Below are 25280 nucleotides of genomic sequence, written 5' to 3'. Positions count from 1 at the left end.
TGTCTCAATAAAATTGGCTATGATTATGGGTATGATTTCCCTCTATGTGAGACACTAACATAAATTAAACAAGAAATATTTTTGTTACCCTCAAAGAAAATACTGTATAAGTTCAACTATTAATAATGAATCTGATGAATTAATTTTCGTCACTACCTACCCACTTCAACAATCATGCATATTCCATAGGATTCCTATAATTAATGTTTTTCTTGACATGTATTTGAAACTCACAATTTCTTTGGCTATGAATTATTTGACAATTTTAGAAATTCTGTATTATTAAAATTATGAAAACTTTGAATCCTGGAGACAAACCATAAGCTGTGATATTAAAGATAATTAAGATAATGGGAGTGGCTAGTTTGTCAATCTAATAAGGGAAATGAATGAACATGGGACATATGTGGACAAGAGTTCCTTTTAGGCCCCCAATGCCAAGAAATCACTTTAATCGTGGACTTTCCCTGGAAGAAGCCCATGAAATACAATTTTGGCAGGGTTTAGAATTAGGGTTAGTTTAGGGTTAGCATTCTTTAGAGTGTTGTATATCCTAGCCAAGAAAAACATTGGGGGATGGCTTCAACTCTTTCCCATATTTGAGTATATTTGAAGCAAATTTCTGAAAGTGACATAGATTATTATGTATTTTGGGATGGAACAGTCCAATCTGTGGTCATTTGCTGTGATTGCTGTCATACTTTGCTTGAGTACTAACATTGAACATAGCCAAACTGTCCTGAACATTTTGTCAGACTATATGAAACCATCCAAAATTCATCAAAAATATAAGTTTGCAAGTTTTGTCATAATTTCAACAAACCTGAGTCAGGTCATAGCTTCAAACCTGCTCACAAAAGCAATCAGACTAAAAAATTCCAAGAAGGTGACTTTTGGAATAGTATGACCAAAAACAGGAAAATCTACCAGAAAAATACAGTTTTGCAAATTTTCACACAAATCTGGTAGAGATCATCCCAATGGACCTTCATATAAATTTCGAAGCAAATCTGACGAGCAGTTTCAGAAAAGATGATTTATTAAAAATAAACATAACAGAATGCTAAAATATGCATAACATTACTGTTTGAACAAACCCAGCTAAGGGACTGGTCAGTTTCTTGGCCTTGGAGGGGGGGGGGGGGCAGTGGATTCATTAGGGGTCACCCTGCTTTTAACACTTTCACTGCGTAATTAATTTTTATACGTGCATTCCTGTGCGTAGTTTTCTATGGGTATACGGCCTTATAAATATTGATTTACATGCATGTGCTATATCTTTGTAATTATTTGAGTATTCGGGACAATTTTTTCAGTGAGTATTGCAATATGACAGTGCATCATAAAAATGCACAAAAGGTCATGTGACACGCCTTGAAGATCACGTGATCATGGCGGCCATATTGGATTTTACAAAAAAAAAATCAAAAAATGTTGCATTTTTTGTTATTTCAATATATAAATGTATTTTTCTCAGCGAAACACTTTAAAAATTACCACTTACGTTTTATCAACTCAAATTCAGTAAGAGGAACACATACGCTGAAAACATATTCCACGTGAATGAGATTAATATTCATATTTATTACAAGTTCATCTTCGAACAACAGGTATCATCTGATATTCAAAAGACAGCTATGTTCTATGTAAGCTTATATACTGGTTGCCAGTCCGATGTGTAATTGACATTGATAGACTGATGCCGTAAAACATCCACAGGATACCCCATCAACGTTTGTGATGTCAGTCACCGGTCCTTTGTCGCACTTTGTCGCATGCTCAGATTGCCAACCTTCCTGTCAGTGTCTTGCTTGCGATCTCTGTGTTTGCTCAGCTGGTTTGGGAACATATTCAAGTTCTGTATTAGAGTTGTAATTTGAAATTTTACTTCCACCATCTCGTCGAGTTCAGTTTAAAGATCAGTGACAATTCCACTATTAGTGTCTAGAAAAGCATGCTCAAGGGCTTTGTCGGTGTTAAACTGTGCCCGCATCGCCATTTTTAAATACCCTCTGAGAGAAAAACAACCACCGATCACATGATCCTTACAAATCACGGCCGAGAAATGACCGAATATGGCGGCATTTGTTTACAAATTTGGCGCGCATGCTCATTTAGGTTTGACCTCTACCTCGTATACTACGCTAGGCTTGAGGAAATAGTCAACAAACATGATGTAGATCAAACAAAGCCAACGTTTATCGACCGCATATAAACGTGTACGTTCTTGGCGCGTTTACGCGCCTCCCGCAGTCTGGCCGTTGGCGCAGAATGCGCCCTTCCGCGGTGAAAGTGTTAAGGTGAAGTACTACGAATAACGTCAAAATTAAGTTGTGGTGTCATTTTCTTGAAACTTAGCACAAATATTCTTGGAAGTTGCGCAAGTGCAAAAATGAAATAAAAAATGGGGGTTGCCATGCTCGTTTCCATGAAAACAGACGTTAAAATGGCGTCGTTACAAATAAATAAAAATGACATAATTGGCTTAAACTAAAGAAAGCAATTATAAAAAGCTTAGCAAATGAATTAATTTGAATAAATACCAAGACTTAAGATCTATATATCTATCAAATGTATAGTTTTCATGATGTTTGTAAAGAATTTTTTACATAAGTATTGATTACAAAATGACGATATCGAAATTATATCACTACATAATTTTCGAACTTTCTTCCTGTCGCTTTGAATGGTGTCATTTTGACCAAACTTGGCGAATAAAATCCTGACATAATAACATTTAGTTTACACTTTAATAAAAGGGTGTCACCACGCTACTTTTTACAATATCTCCAGGTGAATGGGTAATATGCGCCATGTAAATGGGAGAGAAATGTTAATTTTTCGTTCATATTGAATAAAAACCGGCTTCCTAGGGGGTCAAAATATGACAAGGCGATAGGTCACATGTATTTCTAAGAGACTGGGTCAAAAAATTAGGTAAAAGCGCAATTTCAACAATGACAGGTGATGTTAAATACATGCGCTACAAAATAACCAATTTGCGAAAGGCTGAAGTTAAATCTGCGCAGAAACGTTCTAAAGCGTGTGCGCGTCCGAATTCGTCGCCCTTTACCTTAACTTTGGTGATAGGGGGTCACCATGTTTTTGAAATGCCCAATAGGAGGGGTCAGTGTGTTTTTCAAGTTCAACACGGGCTCACACTTGCATAAAATGCATTGTGCCAGCCACAAATTTCATCATTTAGTTGCATTTTTCGTTGCGCCCTTTGGGCGCGTAACTTTAATAATAATAAGACATATTTTTCAGAGCCCTGTCCTTATGCAAAACTTTAATATATCAGACATATATATCTGAGATATCTGTATGTTTAAAATTTCTTGGTGCGCCCTTTAGGCTCATTTCTTTAAAATATCAAACATATTTTTCAGCATGCCTTACAGCTGCATGACTTTCATATATCAGATATACATATCAGAGATATCTGGATGTTAAATATTTTTCAGCACGCCCTTTTGGCGCAGTAAATTAATATATCACAGACATATGTCAGAAATATCTTGATGTCTGTAAATTGAAAGTCTGTTTTGCAAAGTGTACTAATCATTATGAAATCTGCAGTTCATATGAAAAGCATGACATGTTCTTGATACTTTTCTGTTTTCTCTATGAGAATTCAGTATGAGAAAGCAACATGCACTAATATTTCACAATCACATTTTTCTTAAACCAGATGCAGCTCTGGACATCTGCTTATGCATAAAGAGAGTTGAAATACATACAGCTCATTCAAAATACTGTTTTGAAACTTTAGAATTGACACTTTTAAGTTCCTATCTTACAACTTACGTGACAACAATTTCATTAAATCAAAGAATGACTGAATGTTTAATATATATATATATATATATATATATATATATATATATATATATATAATATATATATATATATATATATATATATATATATATATTTATACACTGAATTATTCAATTTATATTCCAACTTTTGTTTTACCTTTGTTTCTCGCAGGGGGGTCACACTGTTTTCAAAAGTTGGAATAGGGGGGTCATCCTGTTTTCAAAAGTTGGAATAGGAGAGTCAGCCACTTTTTGACGTCGGCAAAAAATAATCCAACCCCCCCAAGACCGAAGAAACAGACCAGTCCCTTAGACCACCTCAAGCAACAAGCATACAAAATGTTGTACTTATCTGACAAGCACATTTATTTGAAGAAGATTTTTTTGGCTAGTACCAAAAACAGAAAATACTTGCCTAACCTGAAATATTTGGCCAAACCTGACAAGGTTTAGCCTTAGCAAAATACAAAATTTCAAACCAGTCAGGTGAGCACTTTCCAAGATTAGCAGCTTGGAATAGAAAAGCTGATGGATGCCTACAATCTGTGAGAGTAATCTTGCCACACACACTGACAGTCCAACCAACTAGACTAAAAATAGACCATTGTCAAAGGTGTGAACTTGAATCGCTGATTAGCCCTGTATTTGCATGCCTTGACAAAAGGTTCTCATCTTGCAACTTTTTGGTATAACTATGCTTTGAAATATGGCACTCACACATCCAAACTACAACACTGACTCTAGTGGTGACCCGTAATAAGCAGAGGCTTTCATAAGAGCCGGGTGAAGTGTATTTAGATATAATATGCACTCTCTTTTTTAATTTTCTTTAAAAATATGTTAATACAGAATGGAGACAAATTCTTTTAGGGTTCATTTCTTGGCCATTTGATATCACACTTTTTGTACTGATTTTCCTAACAAAACCATGTTCAATAAGGATACATCAGTGCCATCTCTCTAGTCAAATTTTAATGGCTGTAATACTCTTCATATGATTTTCCTCCCTATGTGAAACTTTTTTGCATTGACAATGTTTTTATTAGAGTCTTTTCTCGAAGGAAAAAAATAATATTACTGTCAGAAAGGTGGAATTACATGAAGTGGTTAACATGTTACTTCTGTACTAAATAAATGTTCCTATTGGCCAACTATTTGCAAGTATTTCCTCCTTTCTTTATGTGTATGTCAATTTTGTTTTTTCTGTTTGCAATATAAAATTCAATTTTTTGTAGATTTTGCACAAAGTCTGAAAAGTTTATGATGTACAATTCCTTGGAGTTAGATTTAGCTATGTAGATATACCTCTTGGCAGCCAAAATTAAAAAGTTAAGTAGCTTTGGAAGATAAGCCAAGGTATGAGGTCCTGAGTCCTAATGGTGTTCCCAGTTTTTAGCTCACATGTTCAGACATGTGAGCTTATGTCGCAGCGATGTCTGTCTGTCTGTCTGTGGGCTCAATATTTAAAAAAATGGCTAATCAGATCAAAATCAAATCTGGTACATAGATTTAGTTTGCAAATGGCAAGAACTGTAATTTCGCATTTTCATGTCAGCTTATTTATGATTTTTATATCTGATGAGCTTTCAAGTTTGGCATATACAGCTTGAAGGACTTGACAAAAAGCAATTACACTTGCTATATAAAGTGGTGATACAATCACAGCAGTCAGGGAAATTTACTATTTTTATTTCAGCTATAATTACATATTTGTATACTTAATGACCTTAAGAATTAATCTGTGGAGAATATTTTTCATGATGTTGATCATGATATGTTTAATGAAGTTCCAAACATGTGCCAAAAGTTTAAATGTACACATACTTGCAATGTACAATGAAACATGTAAGCATTTTCAGTTCATATCTGGTTCAATGAAGGTATTCTTAAAAACTTTTACATGGTTATAGTTACAAAACAATAAAGGAGAGACTCCTCTTCATTTTTACAAAATGTACAAGCACTTTATGGAACTCTGGGTGGAGTCATTTTATGAAGCAACACGATAGTTGGTAAAATATGGTGTGTTAATTTTCACTGGAATTTACGCAATTTTGTGTAAAGGTTTAATTTAAACGGTAACTGGTAAATAGATTTCCATTCCAGAAAAAGCTGTCCAGTGCATTTATGAAAAATATTTCAGACCTTGGAGAGATAAAATAATGTTTCACAATACCTGGGACTTTGTGTTTGGTGGTACATTAATTTGATTGAGATGATAGTAGATATCTTTATAGTGATCTTTAGATAAAATACCTAACATTGGTATACTCTAATCAACAGTAAGGTTCGACATATCAGGATTGTATTTCCAATTTTTGGCAGTGCTAAGACCATAGAATACCACCCAAGAAATTGCTGGTGTTGCGCTCCCCTGTCAATTACTTCAGCTCATTGAAGGATGTTGCCATGGACATCAAATAGGTGCCCCACATATCTGAATTAAACCCAATTCAAAAAGATTGTGATAGAAAATACTTTTCTCTCCCACTAAGATATTTTCATTATTCCATATGCATCAGTATAAGTAATGGACCTCCACTCCAGGAGCAGATGTCACCATTTTCCATGTTTGAAGCATATAATGCAGAGAAAAGAATTCATACAAACAGGCAGAGATTTTATTTTAAAATTTGAGCGCAGGACGAGTTCAATACCACCTATACGTTGAAGTTGTTTATGGATCGAGAAACAACTTCCAAGGTTATACAACAGAATTATCAAAAAAAGCGGCGCAGCCAGTTTATGCATTGAGCCTTGAAAATTGCGAATATATGAGGCATGCCCAGACCTCCATCTCATACCGGTATATGCTCCAAATAAGTTTTCCTGGCAGCTCTGTCAGGGCCATTCCAAAGAAACTTGAACAGGAGGATGTCAATTTCTTTGCCATATTTTCCTTGATTGTCGGTGAGATTTAGGACACACAGGACTTGACAGATTCCCAGTGCTTTGATAATTTGAACTTTTCCAAGTAAGGTCAGACCCCTCATTTTCCATAGGTTTAGAGACGCTTGTAACTTGGCCAAAGGACCCACAAAGTTCATCTCTAAAGCCAAGTTTCCCTAAAATTTTTAAAGGAGTATTTGGCCATTTAATTTTGAGAGGTTTCTGAACCTGTATTTTCCAAGCCAGAGGCTTCACTTTTACTAGATTAACTTTAAGTCCAGAAATCTCACTGAATGCATTATTCAGCTTTTCAAAAATGGTTTGACAAGAGGTAATGACACTGAGGAAACATGTCAGATCTGACATCTGCATATGGTGATGATTTAACTGAACCAAAACCTGGCACTTCTCTCCCATTATATACTTTGATCTGACTTCAGGGAGCATAGAAAAACTTCAAGCACTAAAATAAACAGCATGGGAGAGAAAGGGTGTCTCACTCCACGACCCAATGTAAAGCAGCCTGTACTGAAATGTTTGTTCATCACACAACTTGAGATGTCAGTGTACAAGACTTATCCACTGTTGCAAAAAAGGGGCCGAAATCAAAATGCAGAAAATAATTGCCATTCAACTGAGTCAAAAGCTTTCTCAAAATTGATGGTTAACATAATACCAGGTAGATTGAAATCTTTTGTATAATCTACGATGTTTTCAGCAAGTCTGACAACATCACCGATGAAGCGATTTTTCCTGCGTGAGACTTAGCCGAGTGCAATTTAAGGAATATAAGATTGTTTTTCTAGAACCACTCTTGATTCGATCCCAATGGCGACACTGAATGTTGGGTATGCAGTATCCAATTTCTTTTACAACCATCCATCCATCCATACAGCCAGCCAGCCAGCCAGCCGTACAGCCATCCATTCGCCCATGCATAGATCCATCCATCCCCCATCTGGACCAGTCCATTCTTCCATCCATCCATCAAGACCTTAATCTCTCCCTCCCTCCATCTGTTCATCAATCCTTCCTACCATCCATCCATCCATCTAATATGTTTGGAGGAATAATCCATCCACCCTTCTCTCCATCCATTCATCCATCCCTCCATCCATCTGTACTTTTACAGATATACAGATGCCATATTGACTTACCCAAAAGGCTCTCTTTTGTATTATACATATGACATATGCGAGCTAAAAACTAATGGCTGTGAATGGGTAAAACTTAACATGTTAATCTTACTAATGTTACAAGTACCTCTGAGACAGCTCAACCTCATCAAGGATCTGCAGCAAATCAGATGCTCTGCTTCATCAAGCCTTGCACTACAATATCAACAACATTTGTATGTCTTCTCTGCAGATCAGTGGTTGTTGTAAAGAAAGCCAGGCTCACACAGCTTCTACACGTCTGCTCCCAAATACTGTAAATTGAAAGGTCACAGGTCAAAAGTCAGAGTTCAGACTACTTTCCAATGTTGTACCTGTTTTATTATCATTTAGGGACTGGTCAGTTTCTTCAGCCTGGGGGGGGGGCCGGTGGATTCATGGGGGGGGTCACCATGTTTTTGACTTTGGTGATAGGGGGGGTCACCATGTTTTTGAAATGCCCAATAGGGGGGGTCAGTGTGTTTTTGAATTTTGACACAGGCTCATCATTGCCTAAAATGCTAGTGTCAGCCACAAATTTCATCATTCAGTTGTATTTTTCGGCGCGCCCTTCGGGCGCGTAACTTTAATAATCAGTCATATTTTTCAGCACGCCCAACTTTAACATATCAAGCATACATACATCAGAGATATCTGTATGTTCAATATTTTTCAGCGTGCTCTTCAAGCTCATTACTTTAATATATCATACATCTTTCAGCATGCCCTTCAGGTGCATGACTTTAATATACAAGGCATACATATCAGAGATATCAGGATGTTTCATATTTTTTGGCGCGCCCTTCGGGCGCCATACTTTCAGAGATATCTTGATGTTTGCTAAGTGAAAGTGTACCATTATGAAATCTGCATTTCATATGAAAAGGATGACAAATTCCTGATACTTTTCTGTTCTCTCTGTGAGAATTCAGTATGAGAAAGCAACATGCACAAATATTTCACAATATATATTTGATACAGTGACTTATTTTAGAGATAGAAAAATGACAAGATATCTTTCCTTCTCATTGATGCAATTATTTTCCTTTGTTTCATAGGTTTTCTGTAGAAAGATGCTTTTTATGAACAAAATAACAGTTAAAAAAGGCAGTTTTTGTCATTATTAGCTGTGCTTTTATGGTTCCAATGTTACACAAGGAAAGGTCCTCTCAGACACTGTACACATCAGATTTGGCTAAAAAAGCTCTCTATGGCTCCTCAGTAGATTTAATTGGATGGTTGGCAAGTCTTAACACCCATCAAAGTTTTTGATTCACTGCTTTTTCCTCTTTGATATTAATGATTGACATCCATTTCTGTACAACAGTTCAGGACATCTGGTTAAGCAGAGAAAGTGTGAAATACATTCACAGCTCATTCAAAATACAGCTCATTCAAATGTACCGTATTTACACTTTAAGATTGACACTTTGAAATTCCTATCTTACAACTGACATGTCAACAATTTCACTAAAACATAGAATGACTATTTAAAATATAAATATATGTAAAATGTAAAATATAAATATATATATATATATATATATATATATATATATATATATATATAATTTATGTCCATCTTTTGTTTTACCTTTGTCGCGCCCGGGGGGGGGGGGGGGGGGGGTCACCTGTTTTAGAAATTTGGAATAGGGGGGTCACCCTGTTTTCAAATTTTGGAATAGGGGGGGTCAGCCACTTTTTGACGTCGGCAAAAAATAATCCACCGGCCCCCCCCAGGCCGAAGAAACTGACCAGTCCCTTATGATATTTCTCCATGAAAAAACATCACAGAATCTAAAATCTGTTTTAATCAAAGCCTGTTGCACGGTACATAATATGACTGACAAAAAATTCTCTCTTTGTTGCAAAATTAAACAATTTACATTTCCCACAAGAAGTATGATAAATGTGACATTTTGGAAATGAAAGTTCAAAAAAGGGTGTGACTTACAAAATAGCAAACTAATAAAACCATGCAATGAGAAAGCTTTTATGTACAAGATGTTCAGCAAATAATGGCCTATTATAAACAAGGTGCTATTCTTTGCAGTCATTAGCTAAAAATTTGTGTCACTGGTAGCCTAGTAGTATACATTTACCAAATACTATTATTTTTCAGCGTGTGCTTTAAGACATCGTATAGAAGATTATGTTCCATTACTTTAACTGAGGACAGAACATTTTGTTTGTGCCGCCGTGTACATTAATTGATGAATTTTTAAAGGGATACACCAGTGAGGATTATGTCCTCTTTTACAACACTTCTGTACAGTTAATGTATAGTCTCCCTAGCTCTAACCTGTGAATCTACATGTATGACAGCATTCTGCAGTGCAGTGCCCCCTCATATGGAAATTTTTGTGAAAACCCTCACAGTATTTCATGAAAGTGGGTCACTACCTGTGTAGAACATTTTTATTAAGGCAAAAAGCACCACTGTAACAGATAAGAACCTTTAAACTTTTAAAATACTTTGTAAGTCTTGCTACTTGTGCTGAGTCATTTTTATGTTCACAGCTTAAATAAAGTTGTTGCACCTTTTTACAGTGAACCCTTGATATATAGGAAAGTAGTTGCATCAATGAGAATGAAATTTTTGTCATTTTTCTCTTTCTAAAGTATGTCACTGTAGCAAATATATTGTGAAAGAGTAGTGCATGATGCCTCCTTATACTGATTTCTCATTGAGAAAACAGAAAAGTATCAGGAATTTGTTATGCTTTTCATATGAACTGCAGATTTCATAATGGTTAGTACATTTTGCAAAACAGACTTTCAGTTTACAAACATCAAGATATTTCTGTTATAAATTGAAGGGTGCACTGAAAAATATTAAACATCCAGATATCTCTGTTAATGTATGATATTTAAAGTCATACGATTGAAGGGAGCACTGAAAAATATGCATGATTATTAAAGTTATGTGTGCCCGAAGGGCGCGTTGAAACAGTATGATGAAATTTGAGGCTGGCACAATGCATTTTAAGTATGAGCCCGTGTCGAAATTCAAAAAACACTCAGAACCCACTCTATCGGGCATTGCAAAAAGATGCTGAGCCCAAATGAATCCACCACCCCCTGCCCCCTGGCTGAAGAAACTGGTCAGTCCCTTATCACACAGGGATGGTGACCAATTTGAATTTCAAGAGTCAGGAAATATTGTAGGATTTGTTTCTCTGGTACTAAACTTTGCACAGTGACCCTTTAGTTTTTGTCATGATTTCAAAAGAGAATGGTTGAAAGTTCCCATATAGAGATTTTGAGCAAGTCTTATGATTTTGAGGCACATATACTGCTTTTGAAGTTTTCCAGGACAAACATTGTGTGGCTATAGGGACAATACTTGGTAGATAATATCTGCAAGATAAACAAATTGTTTGATATGATATACAATTTCTCCTAATCAACATGTATACTTACAAAGTAGTATCACCCAGCCTTTAGAGCAATGTGCTGGATCATGGTTGTCAGTCCTGTTGCAATAGTAACCTATCGTACAGTTAACACTCATCTAGAATTTTGCCTTCCAACTCATCACGATACGTGCCGCTGGAAAAAGTCCATTACAACTTCTCAAAACCTTAAGAGCTTAGTACGATCCTCAAACTGAATATTTGGTGTCACTGTTAACTATTTTCTGGGAATTAAATTTGCTATTTCCCTGATAGATGAAATCCCCTAGGTTAAAACCAATAGTGGCAAGTAATGTTGAATGGCTAATTCTTTTTTTTTCATTTGGAAAATCAATGCATTTCAATCCCAGTGAAAGCGTCTCTTTCATCAACATAGTTAAGTAAAACTTGGCAAAATTTAAAGCATTTAGAGTGAGATACATTTATTAGTGGAGTTAATATTTTTTGCTCATTAAGAAAATTAGAATTTTGTTGAGTTCATTTAAAATTCTACCATTGGCTAGCTGAGATCTCACAAGTGTTGCCATCTTTTAGTATTTCATTACACTGAGGCAATGACATGAGTTTTAAAAATATATCACAATTATACAGTCAAATGGTAATTATGCATTTCCTTACATTTCTCTTTAAAATACTGTGGGAACTATCAAATGCCTGTTCGATTTCATCAGTTCATCATAATTTTATTTGTAATGACCAAAATTTTACAATGGCACATGACAAGTTTGTTGTTGGCCCAAAGTATCTGGAAACTATATCAAGAGCTGTATTGTCAGCAGACACTAGCATGATGTAGTATTGACTGAATTAACACAGTTTAATAACAGTTTAGGTTTACATGTACGTAGGACAGCTAGGGCAAAGTGTTGAGAGGAACCGAGACAACAGTAATGTCTCTCTGAACACTGCTCACACACTTCCCTAGCCCTGCGTACGATGCTGTGTGTTCCGCTACAGCTATTCGCCCCGCTCACCACAGCCCTGCAAAGACCTGTACGTAGAGTTGGTGACTTCAAATCCATTTTTGGACTTGACGTAAAAAGCCAAATTACTGCCGAAATTCAGCGTTCTTGGGCCCAAGTCGTATCCCTGCCTACCTCAGCTACTCGATCGCTTCCAAAAATGCCAATATTTTATTCTTTTTTCGTAAATAACCGTCGATGTCGGCAACTCTCTCGCTAGCTCTGCGTACGTACGCAGTGTACGCTGTGCATTCCCTGTGTGCGTTCCTAACACACAGCGTACACTGCGTACGTACGCAGGGCTAGCGAGAGAGTTGCCGACATCGACGGTTATTTATGAAAAAAGAATAAAATATTGGCATTTTTGGAAGCGATCGAGTAGCTGAGGTAGGCAGGGATACGACTTGGGCCCAAGAACGCTGAATTTCGGCAGTAATTTGGCTTTTTACGTCAAGTCCAAAAATGGATTTGAAGTCACCAACTCTACGTACGGGTCTTTGCAGGGCTGTGGTGAGCGGGGCGAATAGCTGTAGCGGAACACACAGCATCGTACGCAGGGCTAACACTTCCCATAAGATATTTCCCTGTCTGTTGGAATAGGTACCAGCATGGCATGATGGATACTGGGTTCCGGGATGGCAATTTACAAAAGTGATGTTGTAAAAAGTCTGTCATTTTCTCTCTTAAAATTTTCCATCTTCAAAAACTTGTTTGGATGACAAAAGTTGCAAGCTCCAAGTTAAAGAAATCACATTTTCTATCTGATAATATCCCAAAGAAAGATGTGTTTTTACATTATTACATACATTCATAGAAGTTGTCAGCAAGGTTCTGTGTATGCACAGATCTGAAACAGTTGAAATTTTGTGGATATTTGGAGTGAATTGCTTGTGTGCATCCACGAGTATGTTGTTTGTTCAAATGTGCATACCATTTTTGTCCAGGTGATTTGTGCCTTGAAAGCAAACACTTAAACGTCCGCTCAAACTTTCCACAATGAAACTTTGAACCATCTTCTCATGAAAGCAAAACTAAAAGTCAGGGGTAACCGTGCATGCAAAGTTGGTACTTGAGAAACAAACTGTCTAAAATTTACTTATACATAAATTCAAAAGAGCTGTCATCTCTGTGTTAACTCTAGGCAAAAGTATAAAACTTCTGATCTTTGAAAAACCAAAATGGTGAAAGTTTTTCTCAGTCCAGGAGCTTTAAAATGAACCACTACAATCAGTAGCCCAGAAAGGCATTGAAAAATTTAGGAATCAGAATATCTCTCTGGTGGCACATTCTACCTTGAAGGAGGTTCCACCTTAAGCAGTCTGGAAAATTAATTTCAGTTTAGCGCTTTTGTTGGTGAAGAGGCATCTTTGCAGTCTTCATAAATATAATGATAATGAGTTTGAGAAGCACCAATATCTTTGGTTTCTCTTACATGGAAGAGAGTAATGACCTGTTGGACACACATCTGTCAATTTTGTTGATCTTTCCATACAGAAGTAGCCTTTGCTGTACATACAGCAATCAGAAAAACTTTCAATTCAAAATTGCAAGTTTGTGAGGCTGCTGTAGCTGACAGAAGGACAAGTGAACTACTCTGGGTACTCTGTGTCTTCTGAGCCTTAGTGACCAGAAGTGCAAATCTTATGTGGCCAGCAGTTGCCATAGAGATGTACACAGTTGTTATTTGTCTGACTATTACAGAAGGTGATGACATTGCTGTTCAATGACACAAACTGTATAAACCCTTTGAGCACTGTAATTTTCCCCATAAGTATTAGGGCAAGATTTTACGATTTTTTATGAAGTTTTCTATAATTTTTTTCCCCACGATATAGGACTATATATCGTATAAAGGCAAAACAAATCGACTTTGGCACGCAAAGGATTAATAAGTACTATTTGTGTATGCAAATCAAATATTGTAGACTCATTACAAATACATATTCATATACATAATACAAATCTTGCACACCATACACAATACCAGTGCGCAAATTATATTTCAATAACTGGTTTTAAAAGCCAAATTTTCAAAATCGCATAATATACTATTCAGGACAAAATCTGTTCATTCTCTGAAGTTTCTGTAGAAAAGAAAATGCTACTAAAGGTATTACTAAGTATAGCTTAAAATGTTGCTATATATTCTGCTTTAAGAGCAAAATCAGTATTTTCGCTATGCAGCTTGTATAAGTCGCCAATAACTTTGGCCATGCAGAATCCACAAGTAAAATGCATTTATTCATGAATTCATTTATTTATTATACTTCCTCACTGGCATACATATATTACAAGATATAACAGAGACACCAAAAAATTAAAAAAAAACAACTAGACTGAGAGAGAAAACCCTTTGCACCACAGTTGAGCAATACAAAGTCAAGACTAAAACCTAGCCAGTATAAACGGGTGTCGAACATCTCCAGCACAATCCCACCATACATCAAAAATGGAAAAAATGTAAAGGACAACAACAAACAGAAAACATGACCATCAAACATTCACATGATATAAACAGAAAAAGTCCAATAAAATCTCACACAGGAGGAAATTACGTTGGATGGCAACTGTGACAGCAGCATGTTGTAATCCATATACAAGTGTCGGTGAAATTGAAACTGATAAACAAATTTACTTTAGATTTAAAAAGAGATTCTCTGAAGATCGGATCTGAATATACTTGGTCTGTTCATAATTTCTGACTACCAAATATTGGTCCATAATTTTATAAGGATATCAAAAAATACCCTACTGATTGTGTGATCTGATATCATACTGAAATAATCACATGTACCGGTAGTTGTTCATGATATAAGTATATGTTCCAAAACCTCAATGCCTTACTCCTCTAGCCCTGCATACCATGCTGTGTGTTTCCGGCATTATACAACCAGGAACACACAGCACGGTACACCTGTATTGCTACAGGAAACATGTTGCAAATGATTTCAAAAAATTCAGGACCTTCAGAAACAGCATATAAAGCCAGTTTTAGACAGACTAATTGTCAGACATTTTGATGGGAATTAAGACACACACTTCATGCCTTCACACTTCATGGAGAGCGAGATACAGCATATAGCTGTATTGCTTATTGGCCCTGCCTATCAAATAAAGGACTTCGTCATTGGGTAGAACTTCACATGTCATCTTTGCAATAATGGCTGCCAAGAAGCGGATGCTGATGATGCGGTACTGTTGTAAGATTTCTCTTCAAAGAAAGCCTGGTTCAAAGGTGTTGTTGGTTAGCAACAGTTCATTTTTTTTTTATGAATCGGAAGTGGTAATATTTTAAATTTGATGAGAAAAGTGTGTATCAATTGATTTGTTTCATTGGACTTTATGGCAGTTTGATCACAGTTACTAATGTTGGACCCTGTATAACAGTATATACCACTGGCAATGTGATAGACCAATACCATATAACCCTTTATCATACATTTGTAAATTGATCAAGCATATCCAGGTGTGAAAGTGGAAATTTCTCAGTTTAAAACAACCAACTATATCAAACATTTGACTATTTTATTATGAGTCACTTGGAGTAGAGTAATCATGCTCAAATTCAGTGTTTACAATCACAGTTATGGATGGTGCAGACAGCCTAGTCAGTAGCACATAGGGCCATAATCTGCTGGCAGTACACGCCCGTAATCAGTGAACAATAATTGTTCTGTGCGTATCATTTGACTAAGTTGTTCTTTTATTCAATATAATGCTCAAAAATTGTTGACATGCTATTTGATTAGACTTGATGAGACTTAAAATGATGAGAGGGTCATGTTCTGTCAGTAGTATCAATGAAACTGATACAAATTTGCTGTACTGTGAAAATTACATTGTCAATTTTTTTCTTTTACTTTTCACCCCTTTACATTGCTTCAGTGCCTCATGAGAACTCCACATTGAGAAATATCAACCTTGGGACCATGTATTGTCACAATGGGGAGGAAATACTAAATGTACCAAGAGCAGCTGTTTATGATCAGGATGCAGTACATGAAACTGTTAGTGCAGTGCAAACATAATTAGAAGTCCTTGGTATCGAACTCGACGAAGAAACGGCAGCCCTGAAACTCTGTGATTATTATGATAACAGTGGCAGTGACATTTAGGATGAGACTGAAGATTGTACGGACATGGTGTAGTAGTTTGTTTGTGTTGGACTATTCTATAACAAAAACCAAACAGACATGAAACTGCCTCTACTTTGGTTTATCAGTTGAATCTTCAGGTAATTTGTGCATTCCTCAATACCTCAGCAGAAATTCCCTCTGACTACTCCATTTTCACTCGTAAATTACAATTTTTGGCTTCCACTCTCCTGCTCCCACTCTCCCGCTTTTAGCTGCATTCACTGCACTTGCTCATAGTTACAACCGCCTACATTTATTATTTACTCTCCTTTTAAAACTAAGAACATCATCAACATTGCAGAAACTAATATCAAATCATATCCTTGGTATATAAAAGGTGTAACATTTCTCTGACTGCGACCTCTCCATATCGGACACAAACTTTATTGAAGCAATGAATACATTGCTAAAATAGGTGCCAAAGCTGGTTTAGTTTCATTTAAAAGTAAACTATAGTTCAGCAAAACTGCAAAGTTTCACTCTCTTGATATAGCTAGATAAATAGACTGACCATTGATCTGCATTACTATGGTTCCTGCCCAAAACAGATTTAGAAGAGCTTACACTGAATGGGGCCCATGCCACGAATCCAAACCATGAGTGACTGTGGTCCAGACCATTCTCAATCATGTATGCAAAACTATGGATATACCATTGGACATCCAACGGATCACAATATCCAGCTGAGTATCATTATACAGCCCATAAGAAAATGTTTAAATTATTCTCACTCTTACCTAAATGGTCTTTTGGTTTCTAAAACAGCAGTGATGCTTAAACCATACATCTCTGTGCTGCCTTCACTCAAATAACAGAGCTCAGTCAGAAGGATGCCATGTTTGATTGTGTGATGCGTGGAAAAGCCAAAGGTCATCAACAGCGCCCCCTGGAGCCCAGAAAAGCAAATCTTTTCCCTTTAAAGAAAACAAAAGAACACTACTTAGTTTTGCCATGGGGGCGCACTATCCAATTCTTGGATCAGAAAACAGCCAAGTCTATTTAATTATATAGTTTTGCCATGGGGGGCGCCCTATAACATTCTTGGGTAAGAAATTTAAGACAAGCAGGGTCAGGACCCTTTATCAATACTCAAGTCTATTCTTTTTTTGATAGGGAGTGTACCATGGACTGAATGCGTGTGTGCGAGCAGTGACTCATCCCTATTGCAGCAAAAGCTAAGGGAGGGGTATACCGGATCCTAGGCCATCGCACATGCGTATCCCCTGAACCTGCCCTCGCGGTACAGGCCTGACTACAATAGATCCTCAGTGCTCATGCGTTCTTGTAGGTAACATGCATGCGAAAGTGAATGTGTGAAAGTGTCTGTCCGCACACGAGTACAAGTACAAGTGTGCGCATGTGTAGGATTATAATTGGCACGAACATGATGGTATGTTCGTGGGCTGACCAGCCCCAGGCAGCCGGCCAGCTGATCATGGAGGTAAACCCCCATGATCAATTGACAAGATGTGAGATGTACTGTTACTTTAACTGTATTATACCATCCCCTAAAAAACTTCATCTGTGGTTTTGGTAAAGTGGCATCGAACATCTCATAAATTCCAACTATTAGCTTCAACTTTTGGTGAATCATAAACCAATCGGGAGAAGTATATATAGCATACGGAATATGGAACAAATAACAAAACTAAAGAATTTATTCATGTGCTTGTGTCTTTTTAGCAGATCAATGTTTTTGAAAATTGGGTTTTTGGAAAATGGGCTCATGGGAACCTCTTCAGTATTCACAGCAATCTAACTATAACTGTTTCCCTGTGCAAACTAGAGTGATACTGAAAGATTTCATGGAAAGGAGCCAGTTGTGATTCTTTACTGACATTTACATGTGTAAGTGTCAAGCGTTTATCACAATAACATCTTTTGAATAGAGCCCACGCTCTTTGTTCTCTGTTTTAGCAGTGCATATCATTAACAACTATTTGTGAAATTTATGCAAAGAGCTTTCTTTCACATTACATATGAGATTCGAACTGTTCAGGACTCTGTAGATAATTCCCTGGCTGCTCCAAGGACGTCAAGAAGTCTATTTACAGTTTTACATTTTACAGAATTCATGAAAACTTGCATGCTCCATGAGAGGCCGATTCGATGGGATATACTCACGTAAATTGCACACAGCCCGGACAGTGGCTAGTGGTATCCACTCTACATTTTCATGACAGAAAATCGCAATTACACAGTTATTTGGTTTTACTTGTAAATATTTGTATTTGTACCCGTTTATAGTTGTTGGAAAATAACTTGTTTGAGAAAGAAAATATTGTAATTCTGAGATGATGAACACTTCTTTTGGACTATCATCATAGTATTTACCTTTTCCAAAGTTCTATCAGATATTCACTAAACTTCCACATTTCAATTGTGGGTTGTTTGTGTACTTCATTAGAGCAGAAAGAAATGATGCTTCTGCCTTACCATTGTGCCATATTGGACAGTTAAACGTTGTTTAGGAAGGACCATGTGCAATATGTCCTCGACAATGAAAAAATGTTCTGCAACTCTAAGTTGAATTCATTCAATCATAAACAGAACCATTTCGCTTTTTCATCAGACAAATCCACAAAGGGTTCCACCCACTTTATCATGTCTTGTCCCATTTTTCTCACATGTTTGATTTTCATCCCTGACATTCTCTTATTTATTTATTTGTTTATATTTATACAGAGTAGATCCCTCGGTCAAAATGTACTGATTTCCATGGAGGACCAATGTAAAATAAAAACTCAAAAGACATTTAATGGAATACAGGCAAAATATCAAACATGAATTGAAAAATTAAAGTCACGTGGCAAACAAAAGGTGAAAAAAGTCATATAGGAGGAATTTTATGAAATATTCAATAATATTTCCGTAAAGAAGTGATCTCATGAAAAACAGCAGGTAAACTGTTGAAATAATTAATTGCACGATAAATAAAGGATGTACATGCTGTAGAAGGTAGAGTAAATCTGTGAGCATTTCTTGTCTGGTGTTGATATGCTGGTTCGAAACAAATGGAAATGGTTTCTAAATTAGCTGCATGCTTTTTGGCGATTTCGGATTTTCATTGAAATTAGGCTTTTAATTTAGCTGAAAAGACACATTGACCATAGTAAATACGGGGTAAAGTTTAAATTAGCGAATTTAAAATCTTAGCTAAATTAGCTAGAAAACAATGCGAGCTAAAAAGACTTGTTTTACAGTATATCCCCTCGATTAGATTTTAAACAATTGAACATGTGATACACATGGCCTCGACCTCTAAACTCGATCGTAATCCAGCCCAATGTAGCCATTAGCTGAGGCCTAGGATTAAAAACTATGACCATCGCTAGTAAAATCATTTAGAAAAATACGGGCTGCTCTGTGACGAAGTAACTGTAACCTGTAGATATTGGTTTGTTAGCCCAGTCTTAACCAATGTTCAAACAAAGGTTAAATCAAAGAGTTGTACATGAAAAACAAGTTTTAGTGTCGGTATTCGATACATATCGAGACGTGCAGAAATCCAGCCATGCATCCATAGGTTTATTACAACTGGTATGTGGACAAAAAATTTGACTTTAGAATTTCACCAAAAATGTTCTTCCACTATACATGGGAGTCTAAGATACAATTGTGAATAATTTTTTCCAATGAAAAACTTGCTATACTTTTTCATATACAGACGTTGAATAATTAACATAATTGTACTTGATTAGAATATGATGGTTAAAGGTGCATATTATGCGTACAAGAAATCTGATTTTGGAATTTCACTGAAAATGTTTATCCACTATACATGGGAGTCTATGAGGAAACTATGAATAATATTTTTCCAGTACATATAAAAATAGGTAAACCTTTGTATTTATGTACTCTCGATTATTAATATTAATGTACTTGATCAGACTAGTTTGGAAAAAAAATGGATGTTATCACCAGAAATTGGATTTTGGAATTTCACCGAAATGTTGATTCACTATACATTGTAGTCTATGAGGAAACTGAATTTTAATCTAAATCTGTATCTATGGACATTTGATAATTCATTTTAGAGTACTTTGTTAGACTAGTATGCTTAAGGTTGATATGTGTGCAATAAATTTGATTTTGGAAATCCACCAAACTGTTGATTCACTATACATTGGAGTCTATGAATCATTTTCTTACAATGCTAAAGTAAATAATTTTGTGCTTTTATAGTGTTTAATAATTGAAACTGTTTAATAATATCCCCGACAAACTTGCTATATCTCTAATATGTAAGTAATATGAATTGTTCATTGCCCTCATTGAGCTCGATTTACAATGAGACAAGTCTCAGAGTTGCCAAGTCAAGATATTCATGTGACAGATAATTATACTTTTGTTCAGATTTACAGTTAAATGACTTCAGAGAATGAAATCATGCAGCGAATCATTTTTATCTCCCAAAATATTTCTGAACACTGAAACTGCTTTTTGACGGGAGGGATACTTATGAAAATTAAGTGACCCCCCTCTAAGATGTTTGAAAAATACATGACCCCCTGCAGTTTTCAAATTAAAGATGACCCCCTTGATTTTGCCGGCCCAACCCGGCCATAATAACTGAATGCTCCCTACGACCGTATCTAGCTGCAGCGAAACACTGAACTAAATTAAGAAAAGTCACATAGAGATCAGTTGCAGTATTTACTTGACCTCGGGTTTTATATTCACTTGCCTCTACGTCTACGTAACACAAAACTACTAAGGCTGCATTCACAAATAACAATTTAGAAGGGCTGAAGGAATCGCAGTTGAAATCTAATTTTTTTCATATCCCCCCCTCAATACCCACAAATGTTTTCAAATGCCCCCTCTATATGATCAAAATTTTTCAAGTCGCCCCCCGCCCCCAAACTATCATAATGTTTGTAAAGGATGTACGCGCAGAAAAAATAAACACGTATTGCGCTGTTCCGCTTGCAGGCGTTCAACACTACCTGCTATTAACAGTTTGTAAAATAATATTCCTAAGGCAAGTTTTCTCAGCCAACTTGAGTTAATCCAACTCTGGCCAGATCAATTGCTCCTGCCAAAGAGCACACGAAATGATGATCATGAGATAGTAGGCAAATTGTGAATTCTGGCTAATTGCCATATTGTAAAAAAAAAAAAAACTGAGCACAGTGACCTACCAAAAAGTTGCCTCAAAAGTACAAGACATATATGAATTAGATGCTACTGAAAATTGACAATACCAGCAGGTTAAAATATTCCATCAGATAAATCTTTTAATCTCTGAAATTTTTGGTGTATTAATGGCAAATTTAGCAACATATTTTTTCATTTAGTCTTTACTATTCAAAGTTTTACTTTTGTATTATTTTATGACAAGAACGTGAAAATTTAGAAAATCAAGCATGTTGACCCCATCTTTTTTCTTTAATATTTGATCAAAGTCAAATGCATGAATTCAAAAATTCCTGATAATTTTTTAAGTCTCCTTGTCTTATGTGTTACTCTCTGGCCTGATCTTGTGTGCAAGTATTTTTCACTGTCATGAGCGATCTCTGTAAATATACCTAAAAAATGTTAGCTGTTGTGTATATTTCGCCAGATAATACAGGAAATAATAGTTTTGAATGCACTTTTGAGATTTTAGAGCACGAGTTGGCTAGATTTGCCAGTGAATTTCCTAATGCTCAGTTATATGTTGTAGGCTATTTTAATGCCCGTACAGCCAACGAACCCGACACTCCAAGTGATTGTGTAATAAAATATGTGTGTCCTGAAAAAGCAATTTTGATTAATGGTGATGTAAATATTCCTGTTCGTATTAAAAGAGATAATACTTGTAATTCTGCTGGAAAGAGATTTCTCGAGTTCTGTAAAACCACAGACTTACGTATTGTTAATGTTAGGTTGTTTAAAGAACTGGGTAGTGGTGATATCACATTTATAACTGATAGAGGTCAAGTGTCATTGATTATCTCCTTGCACAGCCATGTCATTTTTGTAATATTGTTAAATTTTATGTAGATACCAGAATAGAATCAGACCATCAACCTCTAATTGTTTCGATTTGATGTGAATATGCCTCAGCAAAATCAGTCAGGTTTGAGCAATGTAACTTTGAACACCATTGATGACTCCACAAATACAGATGTTACCACGCCCATTGTGAAGTATGTATGGCAAAATGACAAACATGCAAATTACTTTGAGTATTGGAATTCTATTCAAATTAGAAGACAGATGTGTGATTTTCATGCTCTTGTTGATGAATTGAATGTAGAACAAGCTGCTGATAGTCTTTTGAAAATCTTTCAGACAGCGGCGGTTGGAATGAAACGTACAAATGAGTGTAGTTTTAGATAAAGTGGAAAATCGTGTTTTGAAAACTCTTGGTTTGATACCGAATGTAGAAAATCTAAACGTATTTTAAGTACACGGGTAACAGATTTAGAATAATAGATCCTTGTGTAATTTAGAAGAACTTATAAAGTGTAAACGTGAGTACAGAAAGTTGGTCGCCCACAAAAAGAAAGATTATAATAGTTCTAATTTAGATAAATTAGTTTGTGCAGCCAGACAAGTAAATTCCAAGTATTTTTGGTCATTGGTAAAGGGGAGGTCTACCCCGCCATCTTGTAATATAAATACTGATGACTGGTATCAGTACTTTGCAACATTATTGAATACACCAAGTGTACCTAATGATAATTATCATCAATTGTATGATGAAATTACAGATTTTGTTGACAACTTTGAGCTAGAGCTAAGAAATGAATCTGCTGATCTTGAGTCTTTAAATGCTGTAATTTCTTTAGATGAAGTTGACACATGTATTAACAAGCTCAAGTATGGCAAAGCTCCTGGCATTGATGGCATTTTCTTCAGAATTTTATAAGAATTGTCCACATATAGCAAGAGTAATGATGTGTAAACTTTTCAATTCTGTCTTTGATTCTGGAGTTTTCCCCTCATGTTGGTCACAAGGTGTTATTGCTCCCATTTTTAAAAAAGGAGACCGAGATCTTGCAAGTATTTATAGAGGAATTACTCTGCTGCCAATAATGGGTAAGATTTTCTGTAATATTTTAGACAATAGATTGCACCATTGGATAGATAATAACTATCCTATAGTGGACGAGCGAGCAGGTTTTCGCAAAGCTTACTGTACTTCAGATAACCTGTATATTCTCCATACAATCATTTCTAAATACTTGGCACACAAAAAAGGTCGACTGTATGTAGCATTCATTGATTTTGAAAAAGCATTCGATCAGATTGATCACTACTGTATGTTTTTTAAAATACTCAAATCAGGTGTACATGGTAAGATGTATAAGGTACTTTTCTCAATGTATCAACATGTCAAATCCTGTGTGAAAAAACCAAATGCAATTACAGACTTTTTCAATTGCAGCCTTGGTGTTTAACAAGGCTCAGTATTGTCACCTTTATTGTTCAATATTTTTGTCAATGATATTGGAGAAACATTACAGAACACAGAGTATTTTTCTGGGGTTGACATCGGCCTTCTCAAAATCATCTATTTATTATTTGCTGATGATTTAACCCTTGTTAGTAGCTCTAAAATTGGTTTACAGCGTTCACTAAATCAGCTGTATGAATATTGTAATACATGGACATTATCTGTCAATACTGACAAAACTGAAATCATTGTTTTTAGAAGGGGTGGAAGTCTCAAAAAGTATTAAAAATGGTTTTATAATGGGCAACTAGTGACAGTAACTTCCTTTCAAAGTTACCTGAATATTGTTCTTTCATGGACTGGACAGTGATTTCTAGCCCCAAAAAGTCTAAGTGAACTGGCCAATAAGGCTCTTGTTAGTTTGAAAAGCTGTCTATATAAATTTGGTAATATTCCAGCGTCAATGGCTTTAAAACATTTTGACTGTAAAATCATGCCAATCCTCCTGTATGGTTGTGAAATTTAGGGATTTCATCCTGCACCAGATGTTGAAAAAATCCATAACAGTATGCTGCGTTATATCCTCAGGTTATATCACAATACAGCAATTATTGCCATGAGAGGAGAATTGGGCAGAGTGTCTTTAAGAGTACCACGTTATCTTAGAATTGTTAAATATTGGCTCAGAATTGTAAAATGGATAAAAACAGACTTACCCACAAATGTTATGAATTTCAGTTAAGCAATATTGATGTTAACAGGTACGATTTTTGGGCAAAAATGTAAGACACTTATTACAGAGTTATGGTTTTGGGGAAGTCTGGAACCAACAAGGGGTAAGCAATGAATCTGCTTTTTTAAATATCTTCAAACAGAGATGTATTGATATTGACATGCAATCATGGCTAGAGGATATGAGTAAATCAAAGAAACTGAGTACTTATTCAACCTTTAAAAAGCAACTTATTTTTGGGCAATATTTGAACTGTATTGATAAACCTGTATTTAAAATAGCATTATCAAAATTTAGAATTTCCGGACACACTTTAAAATTTGAGACTGGCAGATGGAATGATATTCCTAGAATTGATCGAATATGTGAAGTGTGTAATTTGAATCTTGTCGAGGATGAGTTCCATTTTCTACTTGTCTGCCCAAAGTATAGAGATCTAAGATGTAAATATATTGCCACATATTATTACAAGTCACTGCTTGTATATAAATTTGCGATGCTTCTTTCCACTTGTAATACTGCTACTTTGAGAAATTTAAGCAGATATATTTTTTATGCCACACAATTCAGGGAAAATATCTTGCTTAACCAGGGAAACAATCTGTAACGTTTCCAATGTTTGTACTGTTGTATATAATGTTATTTACTAGCGATCCTTAAAAATAATGCTAATGTTTTTACTTCATGGCCGGAGGCCAATGGTACTGAAATAAAGAATCTATCACTCTAATCCATACTGCAGTGAGGGATTAACAGTTAGAAAAATATCGTGCATGAAATGC

At 35.9% G+C, this 25280-nt stretch overlaps 1 long non-coding RNA gene across 3 annotated transcripts in view; it reads right to left on the bottom strand.

Moving 5' to 3' along the window:
- LOC139150815 (uncharacterized) overlaps positions 1–25280 on the bottom strand; it is a 43127-nt gene that overhangs the window by 8659 nt on the left and 9188 nt on the right. For all 3 annotated transcript variants that reach the window (XR_011556288.1, XR_011556286.1, XR_011556287.1), the window contains exons 2-3: positions 17116–17292; positions 7974–8139 (exon numbers count right to left, since the gene is read on the bottom strand). This is a non-coding gene — a long non-coding RNA (uncharacterized lncRNA). The remainder of the gene's footprint in view (positions 1–7973; positions 8140–17115; positions 17293–25280) is intronic.

The sequence above is a fragment of the Ptychodera flava genome, chromosome 15 (genome assembly GCF_041260155.1).
Source record: "Ptychodera flava strain L36383 chromosome 15, AS_Pfla_20210202, whole genome shotgun sequence".
NCBI classification, from domain to species: domain Eukaryota; kingdom Metazoa; phylum Hemichordata; class Enteropneusta; family Ptychoderidae; genus Ptychodera; species Ptychodera flava.
This window is presented reverse-complemented; position numbering and strand designations above follow the sequence as displayed.